Source organism: Lycium barbarum, chromosome 6 (assembly GCF_019175385.1).
Source record: "Lycium barbarum isolate Lr01 chromosome 6, ASM1917538v2, whole genome shotgun sequence".
Classification (NCBI taxonomy): Eukaryota; Viridiplantae; Streptophyta; class Magnoliopsida; order Solanales; family Solanaceae; genus Lycium; species Lycium barbarum.
This window is the reverse complement of record NC_083342.1, coordinates 10,063,814-10,084,410: the sequence shown is the minus strand read 5'-3', so window position 1 is coordinate 10,084,410 and position 20,597 is coordinate 10,063,814. Positions and strand designations below refer to the sequence as shown.

The window sequence follows — 20,597 nt, the reverse complement described above, 5'->3', positions numbered from 1 at the left end:
GCATTTGTTTTGAGAATTTACATCGTGTCTAGTAGATTCCTACTTATAGGTATGTTGTGCACCACATTTATAATTAGGAGGCTATAAACATATGGTCCATTCTCAAACACTGTCGTCATCTGTCTTCGACCCGCGAGGATACAAATGACATCTCATCCAACATCCTTTAAAATCATTAACACCTCTCAATAATCCGTCAATCTTCGCTTCCCAACATCCTAAATTCCTTCTACCCCTATAATATTTTCCATCAATTCTCCTAACTCATATTTTCTCAAGTTCTTCCGAGTTCGTATTTGTTGGTCGGAACAAAATTGGCTACTACGTCAACTTCTTCGCCCGGAGACTCTTACATCGTCTCCGGTCGAAGAGGGGCATCTGTTGACACTCAATTTTGTCCCTCCTTTATTTTAATTTTATTTACTCGGGGTTCTAAAATTAACTGACAAGCTAAATACTTTATTTTCACTATTTTTATTTTTATTTCTACTGCTATTAATATCGCTACTGTTATTTTTAACATTACGAGTATTACTTTATCACAAATTTTGAATGGTTCGTCATCGTTTCATTTTTTTTCGGGTTTGGACTCGTTAAATTAAGTAAAAGACAGCACTTTGTTAAATCCTTATTTTTTCTACATATTAATTATTAATTGTATCCATATAGCATATATTGTACTAGTTACTAAATTAAAAAAACCCAAAAATAATTTGAATTAAAGGAGGGAAAATGGGCCAGATTCAGATCAAATAATCAGCCCAAATAATTCCCTTACCCGGTCCAGCCCACCAACTAAAATACCCAATAGACCAGCCCATTACCCATTCAATACCGGACCCGGTCCGCTTCATTCCATTTTTTTTCACCCTTAAACTCTTCAGCCGCCTCTTTCCTTTTCCTTTCCCTCTTTCCCTTTCTCTTCACTCTTTCTCCTCTCCCTACGCTCCCCCCGCTCCTCTCTTTCCCTTTTTCATCATCACCGCCGCACCCCGCTCCTCCACTCACCTCAAATTTCCCTATAAAAAGGAGGACAGAGCATTTCTTTAGAAGGGGGGAGAACGGGGGATTATTCAGGTTTGGAGGAGATCGGGAAAGATCGAAAGGAGAGGGATTTTCGGAGCAAAAAGCCAAATAAAGCTTTCACTCTAAAAACACTTTGGTTTTCTGCCAAGATTTTCGGATCAAAAAGTCTGGAATTCTTTTTTTTTTATCTGGTTTGGAACTCTTCAAATCAGAAAAACATTTCTGTTCAAATACGAATTTGTGATGAAAGGTTAAGTTTCGACGATTCGATTAACCTTCGTCGTTGTTCGACAAAAGAATTTTAAACAGAACCATTCTTATTTTCGAGTCGAGTTTTGAATCGGTTCATAACGAGAGTAGATTCGAGACCTCGAGACCCACTTCACTGCACCAACAAAAGGTCAGTGCTATTTTCTTTTTCTCTTGTCATTTGTTCAGATCGTAAGATGTATTAATGGTTCTGTGTTAAGTTCAGTTTGTGATTCGGTGAAATATGTTTATATGCTAACATAATTAAAATGGTTGTGTTTGTTTAGTAATTAAGTATGTGTCAATATGCTGGGTTAATTTAGTTTATTAAACCGTGTAGAGTATTTTTGAAATTATTCTTGTATACTTTATGTGTTGTAGCCTATTATGTTAAGCATTGTTAATGGTTAGTTTAGCCTGTTTAGCTTAAAATATGTCTCTAAGCATTATGTAATCAGCCTGTGTTAAACACGCATCCTAGGTTAATTGAGTAGTCTATAGCAGAGTTCAGATGCGGTCGTTTTCTAACCCATTTGTGAAGAATATGCTGATTTAACATAGCTTGTTATCTGCTTGGGTATTTGGTTCTGTTTTGGTCCCATTTTGAATCAAGTTTGCAGCTCTTGAGTGATTGTCCTCAAATGGATCAGTCGTTAACAAATTCGCTCCCTAACTTTACAGGAAAAGCTTCTCTTTGAGTCTATAACAAATATGGTTTATTAGATGTTTTCCCTTTATGAGTTAATAAAGTTCTAGATCGGTTCTCTCTTGTTTGGCCTCAAGAAGTTTAAAATTTGTGGTGTGTTGAACCTTTTCCATGATAAGCTGCATACTAGTTTGCATACATCCCAGGAATCATTTCATCTATGTAGTATTATTAGCTTTGCTTGCATTGCCTATATCATGTTGTCTAAGCAGGATTGTTGCTGTGTTGGATAAGCTCATTGTTGTGACTTGTCGTTTCGGTTGCTGGACTTTAAAGAAAGAGCAAAATTTAACCGAGATGTGGATCTGAATCTTAAATTCATTGGAATGAATCATCTGATCACTAAGATTATTTAAAGTCTTTGCCTGTCAAAAGTATAACTGGTTTCCTGTCCTTTGCCATACCTTTTGATTTATAGCAGGTGCAGGTTTTGCATTTACCTATGCATTTCTTGGTATCATTTTGAACCCAGCTAAGACTTGATGTCTGTTCTTGTATCACATCTGAATAATTGAACTTGTCTGCCTTCTGTCCATCCTGTGCCATGTCTGTTCTATTTAAGTAAAAGGTCCTATACTGGGTGTTTGGTTTTGTTTGATTGAGGAGACTAAGTCTTTACTAGTTCCTTCCCTGTTAAATGTTGAATCCAGTGTGCAAATTTGGTTGTCTGTCTGCTGAATGTTATGCTCCTTTTGTGGAATGCCTGTATCAAGTGTCACTGTTTCTTCTTGTTTGAAATTCTAGTTCTTTGTTTAAGCATGAAGGATCATATATCCAACTTGATGGGATTTGTTTTGATCTAGGCTGTGTTTATTCCGAAACTGTATAGAGCGTGTTTGAAATGATTAAGAATAATGTTCTTCATGTGCTACTCTTTCATTTGAAAATATGAGTTTTTGTGTGTTGGTTTAAATGTGCATGAGCCAACTGAATCTTGACAAATCTATGCACTGTAATATCTCAAATTGTCTTTGTCGTTAGTTCATTATCTTGTGAGCTTTGGGATTCTAATGAATAAAGGTGTCTTTGCATGAATTAGCCATGAGAAAAAACAGTAATATGTTGGAGAACCCTAAGGCAATTGTGCTATACTTCCTTTCATTTAAATTTATTTGAGCCATCTGAGAATTTAAGGGGATGATATGCCTAACGTATACTTGACTGTTGTTGTGTGCTTCTATGTGCCATTATATGATTCATGAATGCACTCGCATTCTGTAAACCTCTGTTCGCTATCGCTGTTGTGCATAATCTTTTTCTTAGTACGTTGTGTAACTGGTTTACTTGCTTGACTGCTTTGCTGTTGCATCTTCCCTTGTTTGTTGTTCTTTTCCCGTCATTTGGTTTAAGAGATTTTAAAATACAAGCATGAATTGGCTTAGTTCATCTCGCAGCTTTGCTTTTCAATTCTGTCCAAGTTCAGTATAAAAGTCTTAGTTTAGTTTTGTTTTGAATTGGATACTTGGTCCTTTTCGTATTTAAAACATGATTTATGTGAGAGTTGCTGGTTCTATTTCCCCTTCACTAGAATTAGACTGAACTATTTCATTCTGATAATTAGGAATTCGACTCTTGTCATTTTTTTTACCTATTTGCGAATCTTGAAGCAAGTTATTACATTTTCAAGGAATAGAACATCTTGTCTGACTCCTTCTTATTTAAAATTCTTTGAATTATATACTAATCCTTTTCTTTTCATTTTTTTTATGCATGATATCTTGCATATGAGTCCAAGCGACTCGTCATCTTCTCCCGCATTTTGGCGTTGGGCCAAAGGCTCAACACAACTCCTCTCGAGTCACCCTCCATACAGTAGCAGACAATCCGCAGCGACATACTAAAATCTGCTGGGCCGAGGCCCATAACAGTAGCAGTGAACAACAGCAGTCCTAAATGGGCTAAACTCATTTAAATCATTTCACTCCTCTATTTTATTTTACTTCGTGGATTTAATTTGTACTATATGACTAACACTTTGCTTGTTTTTATTTGCTTAGATTAGGTGAACCTTAGCGGAGTTAGTGAGTTTGATTTTAGCAAAATGGGTAGGAAGAAACAATAATTAATTCCTTAGTTTCATTTCCTTCTTTCATATTAAATTATTTATAGTACCTATAATATTTATCTATATTAATGCCATTTTCAAGGGCGAAGCCACAAACACATATTTTGAATTAAGATCATGTTTTCATTCTTACTGTATTAGAAATTTCAAAACATCACTAATACGCATATATAAACTTAAGCATATTCTCTAAACATTCTCTTAAGCTTCATCCAATTGTACATATTTTTTAGCCGAAATTGGTTAAATCAAAGAGTGATAAAAAAAATAGAAAGAAACTTATGGCCTTTTCATCATATTTAAGAATATAAGTCTAGGTATTCCTATGCCACCATATTCATATAACATCATTTTATCTAAACATCACATTTGTCAAATCATCTTTTAAAAGGCTATTATTCATAGGTAAATTACCCTACTTTCTACAAATCTTATTTTTCGAATAACATTACTATATTTTTCATTTAAAGCCTTAGCAATGTTTTTGAGTCTCATTTAACATTTAGAATCTTCTTTTACGCAAATTATTATGTTTTCTACAAGTATTATTTTAAACAACACTATTACACTTTCGTTTAAAGCCTTAATAACATTTATAAGTCGTGTTTTCAAAATAGCATTAGAAGTACTCTTTTATACAAATTATTACTATTTCCTACAAGTCTTATTTTTAATAGCATTCTTACATGTCTATAACCTTAGCCATATTTACGAAACTATTTTCTTTTCTATGATATTTATACTTAGCCTAATTAATTGTAAGTCCGGTCGGTTAACCATTGTTAATGGGTCTTAAAGGATGCCTAATACCTTCCCTTTAGACTAATTGAACCCTTACCTAGAATCTTAAGTTTCGCAGACTTTTTAAAACGGGGTTAACTTTAAAACAACTTTAATAAATTTTAGGTGTCCTAATTCACCATAAATAATTAGGTGGCGACTCCTTAAAATAAACAAAAAATAGCAATCACCAATATGTTGTACTTCTAATTTAACCCGGTTAAAAATGGGGTATAACACAAAGCACACCTCGCGTGTACGTGTGATAGTATGAATTTCCAGATGTGGAGGAAAGTGAAATGGAATGACAATTTATCAAAGCAGTAACACTTAAACAGTTTATATCAAACAAACAATTAATAGCATGTAAACAGTTTATAGCATGTGAAAATAATTTAAGCAAATAAAGTAACTAAGTTAGCACATAAAGCCTAATTAAATCTAAGTCCGTTATGGTTAGAACCTAAGTCTCCCCAGCGGAGTCGCCAAGCTGTCATACCCCTTTTTAACCGGGTTAAATTAGAAGTACGACATATTGGTGATTCCTATTTTTGTTTATTTTAAGGAGTCGCCACCTAATTATTTATGGTGAATTAGGACACCTAAATTTATTAAAGTTATTTTAAAGTTAGCTCTGTTTTAAAAGTCTGCGAAACTTAAGATTCTAGGTAAGGGTTCAATTAGTCTAAAGGGAAGGTATTAGGCATCCTTTAAGACCCATTAACAATGGTTAACCGACCGGATTTGCAATTAGTTAGGCTAAGTGTAAATATAGTATTATAGAAAAGAAAGTAGCTTTATGAATGTGGCTAAAGTTATAAATAGACCTGTAAGAATGCTATTTAAAATAGGACTTGTGTTAATTTAAGGGCTATATCAAAACGAATTTGTTAATATCCAACTAGTTTAAAATAGCGATCAAACTTTGTTAAGAAATGGATAGAATGACACTGGACATTGGAACGTAAAAAATAGTGGGTCTGGCCAAATCCAATTTATATCAAAACTTAAAGAAAGACACGTTTTAGACAAAAGTATTAGAATGCATTTAGACTTGAGGGAAGTTTCATACTTTCAAGCTTACGACCCTTTTTGTCGTACGAAAACAGTGTGCGTTTGATAAACCTGGGCAAACAGAAGTGATGCTTTTAACATAGATCATTTTAGAATTAACCATTCCTATCCAAATTAGATATAGCTTTAAAAATCCCTTATCTGATATTGTGTTCCACGCGATAGAATAAGTAAATAACTTGTAGACTATGAGTGATGATCCTATGTGACAACAACTTAATTAATAACTAGATATTTTCTAGTTGTCCAGGTCAAAGATCTTAACTCCAAAAGGTTTCAAACTTCAAACCAGCCACAAAAAAAGATAACAACAAATCAGTATTCTAAGTTAGCAACCGAAGGTTAGCAAGTGTAATGTTATGAATAGATAGCTAAAAGAAAAACACAGCTAAATATTTATCGTTCCCTGCTCAGATTGTTAGTCTCGTTCGGACGAGTTTCGAGGAAGAGCGAGACATATAAAGGAGGATGTGGATGCGCATTTCAAGCCTTCGCGAGGTGACGTCGAGTCTTAAAGTAAGACTCTTCGACTTCTTCGAGTGCAGCGAACTGGTTCTAGGGTCTCGGATCAACACTCGATCTTAAAGTAACAAGCCGAAAGAGTAAAACGACTTAATTTTCAAATGGGTGTTTCCAAGTATAGTGATTGAAAAATGTAAAATAATCAGGAATGGTTAAAGTGGCTGCCAAAGAACTGAAACCGAATAGAATTCGAAGAAATTCCTGATTTAGAGTAGTAAAAAGATAGGAAAAATGTTTAGAGTCGTCAAAAATCCCCCCTTTTAACTGAGTAATTCTTCTTTATTTATAGAATGAGGATGAAGAGGAGCGTATGAGAGAGAGGAGCGGCGTGGGGAACAAGGGAAGTGGAGATGGCAGAGACGTGGGGGGAAAGCAGTGAGTGGAGGTGGCAGGGACGGGTTAGGACAGCGGTGAGTGGAGGGGGTGTGAGGAGAGGAGAGAGAATGAGGGAGAAGGGCGGCTGTGAAGAGAAAGAGGAAGGAAAGAGAAAGGATTAGGGATTTAGGGTAAAAATAAGGGATTTTTTTTAGATTTGCCATTATTTACTCAAGGCAATAAATATGCAAGAGTCGTTAATTAAGGGTATTTAGTCAAAATACTTTTTTTCTCTAGGAGTTAGTGTTTTCGTATAGGAGTTAGTGTTTTCTTAAGGAAAGGCTAAGTGAACACTTATTTTGAACCGGAGGGAGTATTATACAGTTTATTTTGATAAAATTCATCCAACTTTGGAGCCACTATTTCATTTCCAATCAAAATATTTATTAGGCCTTACTAATTAGTGCGCCATATTCTTCTCTTTGTGTGCGTTTGGTATGAAGAAAAGAGAGAAATACATGTGTTTCTTACTTATTTTGTCTTCTGTATGTAAGCAAAAAATATTATGCTAAAAACATTTGTATAACAAGTATTATGGGAAGTGGATAGGAGCAGGGGCGGATCCACGGTCAAGTGAGGGTGTTCACCCGAACACCCTCGGCAAAAAATTACAGTGTATATATAGGGTAAAGTTTTTGTATTTATGTGCATATATTAACTTTTGAACACCCTCAGCAAAAAATTACAGTGTATATTTAACTTCTTCTTTTTTCCGAACACCCTGAATGAAAATCCTGAATCCGCCACTGGATAGGAGCGGACCCATGTAGTATCAAGTGGGATCAATTGAACCCACTTCATCAAGAATTTATATGGTATGTACATTGGAAATTTGACTTAAAACAAAATGTATGTTTTATTAATATTTGTTGAACCCAGTCCAACAAAGCTATTTCTGTGCCGAGATGGTAAGTGGGTTCAAAAGCACTTGAAGGTCAAGTGTTCGAGCCTGTCTGTGTCTGTACATTTGTATATGTTTTGTTGGTTATTTCTAATTTGCACGCAAGGGTCCTCCTTTCTACTTCTCTCGCTTTTCTTTCTATCTACTTTGTAAATTGTAATTGCAGATATTCTACTTGTTTCCTTAGTCACAATCACATTTAATACGATTGATGCTGATGTCCATTTTACTTCTTTAAGAAAAGGTAAAACCTAAGTGATTTATTTCTATATTTTGTAGGTTTGGTTCTTTTTTAGTTTATTTTGTGATGGAATTGTATATTTGGGTTGATTTCCAATTTAGTTTGTTGCTATTTTTCTTTATTATTTTGTGCTCCTATCAGTTTAGTTAAAATATGCATGTGTAATTTAGGAAAACTATTTACATTTTCTTAATTTTCTGAATTACAACTTTTCCAATTATAAACAAGATAGATTTTAGAGAGTTAAGTTTCTTAGAGTTTAGTTAGATTTTAAATTGGACAAAAAGATTCTTCTAAGGTTTAAAAAGTTGTTTATTTTTGTTGAAGTAAAACTTATAAAATTAAATAGATAAAATACAATTATTTACATTAAGTTAAATAGAGTTTTGGTTGAAAAAAAATAATTTTTTGTTGGCTTTCTAAAAAAAAAAAAACAAAAAAGGTCTTATGTATTTTTTAATTTTTTTTTAATCGTTTTTCATAGGAAAGACAACTTTAAAATGGCTTCATGCTGAGTTGAGTTATGAAAATAAGGAAAAAATTGTTGCACATAAATTTTACTTGTCTTGCTCAACATCATTCGTACTGTCGTCTGTTGTTTTTTTCAATTGAACTCGTTGTACAAATTTCTGGGTCCGCCACTAAAGGTGGAGGTTGGTGTGGGGGTGTGGGGTGGTGGTTGGTGGGGATGGGAGCTACGATGGTATGTGAAAATTAGGTGTATTAGAAGGTGCAGAGGACACAATGAATGTGGAAGCCATTTGTGAAACTTGATTTTTCTACTTTTACTCGAGAAGTCATTTTCCTCATTTTAAGGAACTTATTTTCCTAAAAAAATATTTTTCAAAATTTTGACCAACCAAACATGAAAAAATGAAAAATATTTTTTGAAATATTTTTTCCTTCATACCGAACACACCTTATATTTGTATTAAACCTCCGAAGTTTTGCTTCTTTAGTGAATATCGAATCTTGTGTCCCTTTTTATTTGCTAATTCTCCTTCCAAACTTCCTTCCTCATAAATAATTTTTTTTTTAAATTATTCAATTATATGACTGAGAAACTTTAATAATTATGAAGACTTACCAACAAGACATGATAAATGTGTCACTAGATTAAATTAATTATGCAATAGAAATTAAAATGCGACATAAGTGTATATTTAATTAAATTTATCTATTTTTGTATCATGCGTTGAGTGCAGGCCTAGCACGGGCTTCATGCAACTGGTATATTATATAGGGATAATTACGATGGAAAAATATATTTGGCACAACTCAGCTTTTTTAGGGATATTAATGTAATTCCACATGGCCTTTGAGAGTGTACGAGTAAATTCCTCTTTTTTCTATTCCATTGATACCCTTCCTAAAAAGCTTGAGGGAAATGTCAAAATAATTGAAATTTTACTCTTTCTTTCTTTGAGACCATAATTACACTCTTTTCTTCCCAATAACATTCAACAGGAAAAAACGTGCAATACACCTATTCCAAGTATGTATTTGCATGCCTATTTTGTTTTGCATCAACAAATTGAGATTTATATTTTTTGGTTTTGAACGGTAATATTATATTTTCGAATATACACAAAAACACGTTCATAAAAATAACACTTGCATTGATATGCCATTTTACGGCTGAGAACGTGCCTATTTTTTATTAAATACGACTCCAAAAATATCTTCATTGGATAAATCAGATAATTATCATATGCAACATATTGTTGACATATTGAAAAAATTCAAGCTCAATCCATTGGCTAAGGAATTTTTTCTTCCTTCTTATAATAATCGTGGTGGTGATCAGATCCTTCTCACTAATTTCGTACCGGCTAATAAGACTGATGGTTTTCAATATAACAGAAGGGTATAGATTTCCTTTTTTTATTATTATGATTTTTTTTTTCGGAAATTGATATTTTTGCCTGTTTTGTTTTATGGGACGATTCAAAATTGAATTAGTGCAAATTAACTAAGATTAGATGAGGATTGAGTAAAAACAAAATTGCTAAGTGTTGATTTAATTTCGTCAATTTAGAAAAATGTATGTAACAAGTAGTCAACACTATGGTTGGGAGGAAAAAAAGAATCAACTAGAACATAATCTAATCTAAAACCTAACATTCTCTTCTCGCTCTACACGGAGGTATGAGGGCGTAGGCATTGCTGCCATAGCTAGCTGACTTTAAGTAAAACATTAAATTATTGCAATTTAGCTAAGATTAGATATAATTGAGTAATAATTAGCAAGTTTTAATTTAATTCAATGACTTAAGAAAATAGTGGATGTAACAAGTGTTCAACACTATGGTTAACTTTAATTGAAATATAGTATTGATTTAATTTAGCTAAGTATTATATAAGATTATGTAAAACAAGTTGAAAACTATTGATTCAATTTTATCAATTTAAAAAAACAAAAACAAAGTAGAGTTTGTCAACACTATGGTTGACTTTAATTGAAACATTGATTTATCTCAACTTAGTTAAATATTAGATATAATTAAGTAGCAATTAGTAAATTTAGATCTAATTTAATCAATAAAACAGTAGATGAGGAGACTTGGCCACATATTCTTGAGCCCGAAGACTTGGCCACCGATGATGAGGAGACAGCTCCCAGCACTGCCCCTCGAGCACCGAGGTCTGACCTTCCCAGTTCTTCCACTACAGTTCCCACTGACACGGTTCCGCCATCCACCACGGCAGCTCGTGGAGTGTCTACCGAGGGTATGCGAGTGCTCCGGGCAGCAGATGCTAAAGTTAATTGGTTGGTTGGGAGGCTTCCCAATTTTGTGAAAGAGGCAATTGAGGCAGCCATGGCACCCTACACTCAGGCGATCATAGATATTCGGAAAGAGCAGGACAAAATTAAGGAGCATGTTCGCCACATTGATCGTTGGTTGGAGCAGATTGAGGGGGGCAGTGTGGGCGGCCTTCCGGCCATTCGGGCGGACCTAGCTAAGGTCAAGGAGGACATTCGAGTATTGAAAGTGCCCGACATTGAGCTCAGTGCACCCATTCTACCTTCCGGTGCCTCCTTATTCTCCACTGGGCCCACAACGCCTGCCATTCCTTCGGGAAAAAGGGTGGAGGAACCAACTGAAGAGGCAGAAGACACTGAGTAAAAAGAGGAAGAAGAGGAGGACGAAAGTGATGAAGAGTTTGATGAGGAGCTGGAGGTTGACCCAGCTGTTGCGGAGGCACGTACTTCTTCCCGGGCTGCTGGTATCGCTGAGGATGAGATTGACACATATGTGGCCATGCAGCAGTCCCTAGAGGCAAGCAGGAAATCCAGGGAGGCTTCCCGACCCCCGAGGGTGGGTGAGGCCAGTTCATCCACCGCTCCTCCAGCTGACACACCATTACCCCCGTCTGTGGGGCCTGAGATATTGACACCCGGGCAGGAGGGTGATACTGCACCGCTTCCTTTGATAGTACCCCCGTTGGAGGTCCTCCCTGCTGATCAGACACCACCGGACGCCTGATGCGTCCTTCGTGAGTTACTCATCCCTTGTACTACATTTGATGCATTGAGGACACTGCATGTTCCTTTTGTTGGGGGTGGGACAGCTCATGCTGCATATGTTTTATTATTATTATTATTATTATTATTATTATTATTATTATTATTATTATTATTATTATTATTATTATTATTGTTTTAGGATAGCTCATGTTTATGTTTTTGCACTTGTAGTTTGTCATTGCCAAGTATAATAGTGATGGTTGATCGGTTTATAATTTTTCTTGTTTCATTTTTCCATCGTATTTTGATAACACCCCTCCCTCAAAATTCTTGCATATGTACTCAGAGGGGAGGAGCAACACTAACATGAATCATTTGGTGACACACAAATGTTTTGAATGTTTTGCAAGCCTAGAATGATGGGTTGAGAAGTAGTTAGAAGATAGCAAAGTAATCCATGTGCCATGTGTGTGAAAGGTTATTGTCCTAGTCTTGTGCAAAATTGTGATCTAGAACTTGCCCGGAAAGCATCTCAAGGCGAAATACTAAACTACACTTGTTTGAAAAAGGATATTAGGCTCTCTTTGGACCGCCACTAAACCTAAAAACTCCTACCCATTGCATTGATATCCTAGTTAACCCATTTTTGAGCCGTAACTTTGCTTTTCGTTTCTTTCATTACAACCTTGTGACAGGCCCCATTCCCTTTGCCCTTGTTTACCCACCTTTTTGCACCCTATCTCCCTAAGAAAATGGAATACACTACAATTGGCTAAGCGCTTAAGTTTGGGGGTGGTAGCTAAAAATAAAAAAATAAAAATAAAAATAAAAAAATGTATATGTAGATATTTGTGTAGAGAAAGGTGTGTACATTTACATATAAATTGTATGTTTAGCAGAAAACGCCATGGTGTGAATAATGGTTGTGACGTAAGAAATAAATGGGAAACTAGAGAAGAAATAACGATATTGGCAATAGGAGGCACGAATTGGCGGATAATGCGTAAATGCTGAAGAAGGAACGGATTTGGTGAAGGAAGCGTATTCGAAAATTCTTAGGGAGACGTCAAGTCACTCTTACCCAAATTTCACCCTACCTTAACCTTGAACCTTAACTATGACCCGCAAGTCCTAATCGATTTTGAACAAAGTGTGTATATATTAGTGGAGAAATATTTAAAGGGCAAGCTTATGGCACCACATATTTTTGTACTTGTATATTTTCTTTTCTGAGTGTGAGTGGTTCTCTCCTTATTCGTCTTTTGTCCCAAGTGCTATTCGTGAATATGTGTGTATGGGACTTTCTTTAGTCTTATTGTGAGGGCATGTGGATTACTAGGCTCAATGAAAGAATTACTTCTTGACGCCTCATTTGAAGCCATTTCTTTTAAAGATAGAATAACATTGTGTCATCATGTGACGATCCCCTTTGGGTCCCACTACTCAAGGTATTGTCTATGCCAGGGTACTGCCCGTCCGCCCAAGGCCTTCGCCCCAACCCTCATCACGCTGCAGCGCTACGGGGGGTCGAACGCGGAACCTCTGGCTCCTTTACATTCCCCAAAGGGAATCACCTTTCACCAATTGAGCTTTTTTTGTGACGATCCCCTTTGGGTCCCACTACTCAAGGTATTGTCTATGCCAGGGTACAGCCAGTCCGCACAGGGGCTCGCCCCATTATCCCTCTTCACGCTGCAGCGCTATGGGGTATCGAACCCGGAACCTCTGGCTCCTTTACATTCCCCAAAGGGAATCGCCTCTTACCAATTGAGCTACAGCTCAATTGGTAAGAGGCGATTCCCTTTGGGGAATGTAAATGAGCCAGAGGTTCCGGGTTCGATACCCCATAGCGCTGCAGCGTGAAGAGGGATAATGGGGCGAGCCCCTGTGCGGACTGGCTGTACCCTGGCATAGACAATACCTTGAGTAGTGGGACCCAAGGGGGATCGTCACACATCAAGTGCATCAGTTGGTTAATGCCCGCCTATTGAGGAAAGGCACCATGTCTCGCAACAAGAGGGAGGGGAACTTGTATTTTGAACAATTATGTTTTGACTGATCATGATCATCATTGTAGTACCTAGCAATTGGCATATATGGTAGTTCTGTTTTAAATGCTTGAGGACAAGCAAAAGTATAAGTTTGGGGGTGTTGATGAGTCGTAAAATTACGGCTCATTCGACGCCAATTACTTAGTCTTTTGTAAATCCCCAAGTACTTTTGATGTCGTTTCTCGTGTTTTTGTGTCAATTTGTAGAATAACATGTGTCGGAAGCTACTTGAAGCAAAGTGGGCAAAAATCCAGCTGAACTGAACCGGGGCATCACCTGCGAATCGCAGGTCATGCCTGGGAGTCGCAGGTGATGTCGCATCTGCTGACAGAGAAGACACCACATGTGACACCACATGCAACACCAACTGCGAGTCGCAGGTGGAACATGCGATTCGCATATGGTGTCGCGGATGCTGCTCAACAAATAACTGAAGATGCGACACCTGCGATAATAAGGTGAAACCTGCGACTCGCGGGTTGAACACGCGACACGATGTGCGATTCGCACCCTATGCACAGGGGTATTTTTGTCTGGAAATTGTTCCCGTTTTGGACATGCTATAAATAGATTGCTAGGGTTTTGGATTGGAACATTCTGCAGTTTTTAGTATAGACTCTTGTGGAGTTAATTTATTGTTGGTTGGTGAAGCATTTAAGAGATTTCTTTTGGCTTTGTCATCTTCTCCATCCAACACTTTTGTAAGATTTATGAATACATTTTACTTGATTGATTTACTTTTAATGAATATCAGTAGCTAATGTTTCAGCTAAGGTTGTGGGATCCAATGTGTTAATTATGTGATTGAGTTTCATATTCATACTACATTTATATGTTAATGGTGTTTTCTATTAACTCTTCAAGCATCAATGTCTTGTGATGGTGTACAACATTACTTGTGCCTTAATACCATTACTTTGCTTGGAAAAGAAAGTAGAGGTTAGGAAAAGAGTTAATAGCAACAATGTGGGTCATTAAATCAATTTAATAGCTTGAGCTAGGAATAGGAAAGCTAGTTGAGGCTACATGGGTGTTCTCTTATAAAACATTCTAGGGCTTGGAAAAGCCTAGGATGAAATTTGCTAATTTGGTTGGAAAACTTTTGGCAAGAATCGCGTGACCCTTGGGTTAATGCACCTAGGCATATAAATAAGTTGAATTGATACCTAATCGCATTACTTTCCATTGAAACCACAACCTTAGTCCCATTTACCAATTGGTTACATCTTATAAACATTCTCAGTTTTTAATGAACAAACAACAATCAAACTTTTATTATATTTCATTTCCCTTTGAAATATAGACTAACAGTCGGGTGTTACACTTATCGAGTATATTTCTTTATTGTATTCTCTGTGGGATTCGACCCCAACCTTGTTGGGTTCTATATTTGACAACGACCGCTTACTCCTGATCTCAAAGGTGTAATTTGGGCGTATCAGCGGGTTTTATTGCAGGCTACTGGGATGTGGGTAGTTTGTAATTACCATGTGAGCTGGTTTAGCATATAGCTATCAACTTGAGCAATCCATTCAATTCAAATAACACAGTTTTAATGCTCAGCTCAATTTTGCAGTTCTGTCCATTAATTACTTTCTTGTTTCTACAATGTGAGGACAATTTAGGAAGATTTCAACAATTTGGGTGTCTAAACCAACACTATGCAAGTACGGAAAGCCTTATCGTCTATTAGTAGGAGAGATAGATACTCTAAATATCACAATGAAATTAGCATGGTTGATTAAGTTGTTTAATCACCGCGCTGCCCTTACGTACTCCATCTGGTTTTTAATGCGATACTTCCTGCTTTAGGAGTCACAGGATTTCTTCTTCGACTACGTTTTTTTTTCATAGATATTTTCAATTATAAAAAGTTGTCACTTACATTACTTGTGTAGTTTTTAAATACGTATGTATTACCCCCAATTATTACCATTTCAGTAAATATGTATGTCTCTCTCTCTTTTTATTTATCCTTTATATAAGGAAATATGTAAATCTTACCTTAAAAAAGTAAAAAGGAATCACTGCCTGGTTTGAGACTGAAAATTGTGCGGTTTGACCTCATTCTTTTTGAAATGGATCACCAGACTAAAATGATTTTCTAGTTGGTATTTACCTTGGTGACCGCCAAATCCCTTTCTTTTACTTATACTTTTGAGCATGGGGAACTCATATTTATAAAAGAACTAGTTACACACAGAAGCCTCTTTCCTTTCAGAACCTGAGAACCTATCAAATCACGACATGGGTAGAATTTGTCTAATAATTTCCAGAAGGATTACTGTACAGATCCTCTTTGCTGTTTTTGTGGGTAGTTTAACATTATTATTATTATTATTATCGCAGATAAAAACCCCTTCAACTTAGACCATGTAAAACTATCACCCCTTGAGAAATCCATCAGTGCAGTTGGGGGAACATGTAAATTATGGCTGGTAGATGAAAATAAGCTTCTAGTCTTTATATAAAAGTGTTTGCATGTTGGACTTTATAAAACATAATAAGGGCAGCCTGCTATGTTGGACTCTTATTACAAAAATCTGAATTCTATATCCCACTTGATCCATGAAGGATTCTCTTGAGTTTCCAAATTTAAATTGCTAAAGGTGCCTTGATGCTCTGAGAAGAATGGGTTTTGATCTATGTTCTAGATGTTATTTATGTGGGGAATAATCAGAGACAGCCAACCATCTCTTTTTACATTGCAAATGGACATACCAAATCTGGAAGATCTTCATTAACCTGAGGGGAATCAGATGGGTGATGCAGGTAATACAAAGGGGGCCCTTAGCAGTTGGGACAGAGAGGGTCTTTTGTCAAATCAGAAGGAGAGATGGAGGGTTGTCCCTGCATGTATATGGTGGACTGTATGGAGAGAGAGAAGTCAGAGATGCTTTGAAGATAAACATAGTGACATACAGAAGCTGAAGATGAATTGTTTAGCTCTCTACTATTTTTGGTGTAAGCAGGAATGTCTAGTTGAAACAGAAGATATCTTTGATGTTTTGGATAATATGTAACTGGTAATATAGGAAGGCGCTTTTTTGCTATAATCCGTAATAGTTTGGTTGGGGGACTATACTTTTATGGTTTAGTATACCTGTGGATATATAGAATGTTAACATTGTCAAAAAAAGAGAAACTTGTAGATGTGGCCTGCCTCTTCACTGCAATTTCAGGCATATTGCCAATAAAAGTCGTTATATCATTAAGTGCGTGAGATAATTAATGGAGAGTATGATTATTATTTTAACTTTTACCTCTTATGTCAATTCATATGATATCACAATTTTAGTTATTGATACGTTCATTGCTATATTTTCCTCACAACGTTCTTCTGTTTTGCTAATTCTGAAACTCTTTTCAGCAAGAACCTGGGAACACTTTGGGATGATATAGGGAAAGTGATGGAAGGGGAGGACGAGATAGAGGTGGGACAAGTTGATTGTGGTACAGATAAGCCAGTATGTAACACAGTTGATATCCATTCATACCCTACATTCAAACTCTTCTACAATGGAGAAGAAGTCGCAAAGTACCAAGGTAGGAAGTTTTTCCTTGAAATATATCTTAACCATCTCATAGTCAATTTAAAATATTCCTTTTCATGTTTTATAATACAAGGACACACAATTTAGATTTGTTTTTCTACTTAACCCATCTGTATCTGCTTTTCAAATTGTCCTGTGATTATACTGTTTGTATAGAATAAAATATTCAAGTTACTGCGATAATATGAGCGTTACATATCATGCTTTAGTTTTGGTTTTTTAAGTGAAGTGAATTCCTGAACAATGTGAAATTAATTATAATAGTGTAAAACTATGTCAAACATATTTGGGACATCTAAAACTAGAAAGTTTGTCACATGAATTTGGTGGAGGCAGTTTTTAGCCGTTTCTTGCTTAGGTGCAGGGGGACATTTAGTTATCAGACATATTAAGATTTAGTAATGGAGCTTGCGGGCCATGTCAAATTACTTTTAAGACTGTTGTAATGAATTTATAAAGTTGAATACTTCACTGTAAGAATTCATAAAGTAAGTGGATAAGTAGCTGAAATGCTTGGTTAATAACAGTCACGTTTAGGGAGATGTGTGTGGCGTGCAAGCCTTTACAAGTTTAGATCTTGTATAAAGTTGTATTCGTTTACTAACGCCAAGTAGGGTGCTAGAGAGATGTTTTAAAAGGAAAGTTGGATCCGTTTTTGGTAGATAATTGGAATTGATTTGCAGGATTTGGGCATATGGTTCGTTTTTGAGGTTCAATGGGTCAACCTAAGTTTTGGGCAGTTCCATATGATGTGTTATTTTCTTTATCTGTATATATTTGTGGTACCACTGCCTTAAAGACCTGGTGAATAGATATAGATCAGTCACATCAGCTTCTGTACATCCAGAATAGTGTAATTCTTGTCCTAAATCTTCGTATTGTACAATTTCCTCAAGGGATAAAAAGACCTACATGCTCCTTCAGCAAAGTTTCCATCTTTTAGAAAGCACCCTCCAATATTCATTTGTTTGACCAGCTTTTTCTTGGATGCATCCCATTTCAAATTGGCAAAAATTACCATTTCAAGAAATTAATTGTTATGTCATATTTTCATCATCTTATACGCTGGATAATAACAAGAAACGAATGATAATATAGTTCATAACTCAAAATCATTTTTAGCTATTTGCTACTATATAAATATTCTGGCTAATATTCAGGCATTTTCTTTTATTTCAGATTGAATATTTAGTGGAATCATGTTTGCCAGCCGTTGCAGATGTCGACTGCACTCATACAAAGAAGATAAGTGGAACTTTTCCTAGAGGCGGAGATGTCATCTACGGAATTTCTCACTAGCATACCAGAGGGCTGGTATAGCCGTCCATGAAGAGGAAGTATGAGCTATTATATTTTGTTTCTTTGGAAATGTTCTGCTTACAGTCTGTATTATTTGTATACATTGCTAATAAAATTTCACCACTTTCAAGAACAAATTGATTCATATCTAATCACAGTGTGTTGTTAGCATTCATTTGACATGATTCTCATACAGTCTCAAATTAGTAGTGGAGGTGCGTCAAGTGTTTAAGGTAAGATATTTCCTCTGTACTTTTTTTCTTTTCTAGTGAATCATGTTCTAGAAATTGGTCACCATACAGAACGTAAACGAGTTAGACAACTCTTTTGTTGATTGTCATTTGATTTTTGCAGAACACAGAAGAAAATTTCCAAAAGAATATCATGAATGAAAGAATTGCAAGATTATCTGGTAGTGTTGCCAACATTCAAGTCAAACGATGAATCTGCCCTGGCATATTATGAATCTATTAGTAAACATTTTTGATACCCAAAGTATATGAAAATGTAAAAGGCGAATCTGATTGTGTTACCAGCAAGCATTTTTGTGTAATATGCTCAAACTTTTCTAACTATCATGTTGTATTAGGATGAGCCCTTCATGAAACCCAGTCTTGAAGACATGAAGAACGCCGTTGTGGTACCCTCATAGCTTCTGCTTCTAAGGTAATCTTGAACATATTAAGGATTTATCAGTGCTTAACCGTATAACTTAAGAAGCAATGTTCTGCAATGCTGCTTCCCAGTGAACATAACAACATTTTTTTGTTTTGGATTCTGAATGTTGCATATGTTTGTTGATGTTACAGGGAAAAGTTAAAGGCTACCCAATTTGGGGTAATCCAAAGCATTCTTAAATGAGAATTTTACCTTCCCCTTCTGCATGCCCGTGCATTGCGAATTCAAAAGCTTTAGGTAATTAACTTGTGTGTGGAATTCAAAAGAGCTGCAAATTTGTGCCAATATGCTTGAGGGATTTTGCTAAGTACAAAATGGTTGATTATTGCAGGCTTTACCTGTTTCAAAGCTGTGAACTTCGAATGTTTTAAGTGATCAACATATGCCAGATCATTGGAAATTTGAGACCCGGAGATGCCTATTTCAAGCTTGAAAAGGAGCTGAGAAACTTTGTTATATCATGGATCACTCCTTTGTCTATATTTGTTTACATGATTTGCTATAATTAGGACACAAGTTTTACACAAAATCTCTGATTTTCAAGACACTTTTTTTAATGTGATATCTTGGAAACAAGGTTTGCTCTTTCTTGAGGTTAACATAATTTCCTGGCTTGGCTTCTATTATGGCATTCTCCCTTGTCCTGGGTAACAGAACAAGTAACTGCGCAGAAGCACCAGCTATGCTCTTTGGAATGTCATGGTGTCTGGATAATGGTCACAGCAATATCATGGCTGAAAGTGATTCGAAACTGATAGTGGACAGCATCATTAATTCTAAAAGCATCTGCTGAGAATTTTCAAGGAAATCCAAAAGCTGAAAGAGCTTCTCCAACAGACCACTTCAACATTAAGCACTACTTTAGGGAAATAAACCAAGTGGCGGACAAACTAGCATCTCTGGTTCCAGATGATATTTCAACTATGCAGTATGGCCATGGACAGATGGGGCTACCGGCTATAAAGATATCTATCTAGAAGGAAGAAAAAGAATTGGTCCTTGATCCACCTTAATTCCTTGTATCACTCTCTTTCTATAGGCTACATAATTCAATGTTTAGGATATGGATATTCATACATATTCTTGTCCCTCTTGCATTTACCTCATCTCAGTTCTTGTGTAAGGGTGGTAGTGCTAGCCTTCAAATTAGCCTATGAAGGATGTGTTGCGCTCAACCCCCTCAAAACCAGCTATTATAGCCTTTTGGAGATTGAAATAAAATGCACGGTTAATATAAAAAAGAAAATGGCTTGGTTTCTATTCAAAGTGATTGTCATTCAAAGAAAATATTTAGCATTTTCCAGTACTTATAAGTAGATAACGAAAGCTGCATAACATGTTTGATATCACTTTTTCAAGGCAGCTTTACTGGCAATAGTAAATGCCATTAAATAAATGCCGCTAAAACTAATTATTTTTAGTGGCAATAAAATGGACCTTTACCGGAATTCAACGTAAATGCCAGTAAAGGCTTTAGCGATCCTGAATTTAATGGCATTTAATCAATAGCCGGTAAATGTTTTTGTGGTAATAAGTATTGCCGCTAAAAGGTAAATATATTGCTGCTAAAAGTCTCTATTGGTGTAGTGTATATACACATTAGACTT

General features: G+C 36.0%; 1 long non-coding RNA gene across 1 annotated transcript; it reads left to right on the top strand.

Moving 5' to 3' along the window:
* The first annotated feature begins 17,936 nt into the window (after nt 1-17,936).
* LOC132599537 (uncharacterized) lies at nt 17,937-20,201 on the top strand. Its single transcript, XR_009566865.1, has 4 exons — nt 17,937-18,545; nt 18,667-18,978; nt 19,122-19,227; nt 19,322-20,201. It is a non-coding gene; the product is annotated as an uncharacterized LOC132599537 (long non-coding RNA).
* Nucleotides 20,202-20,597: the final 396 nt, after the last annotated feature.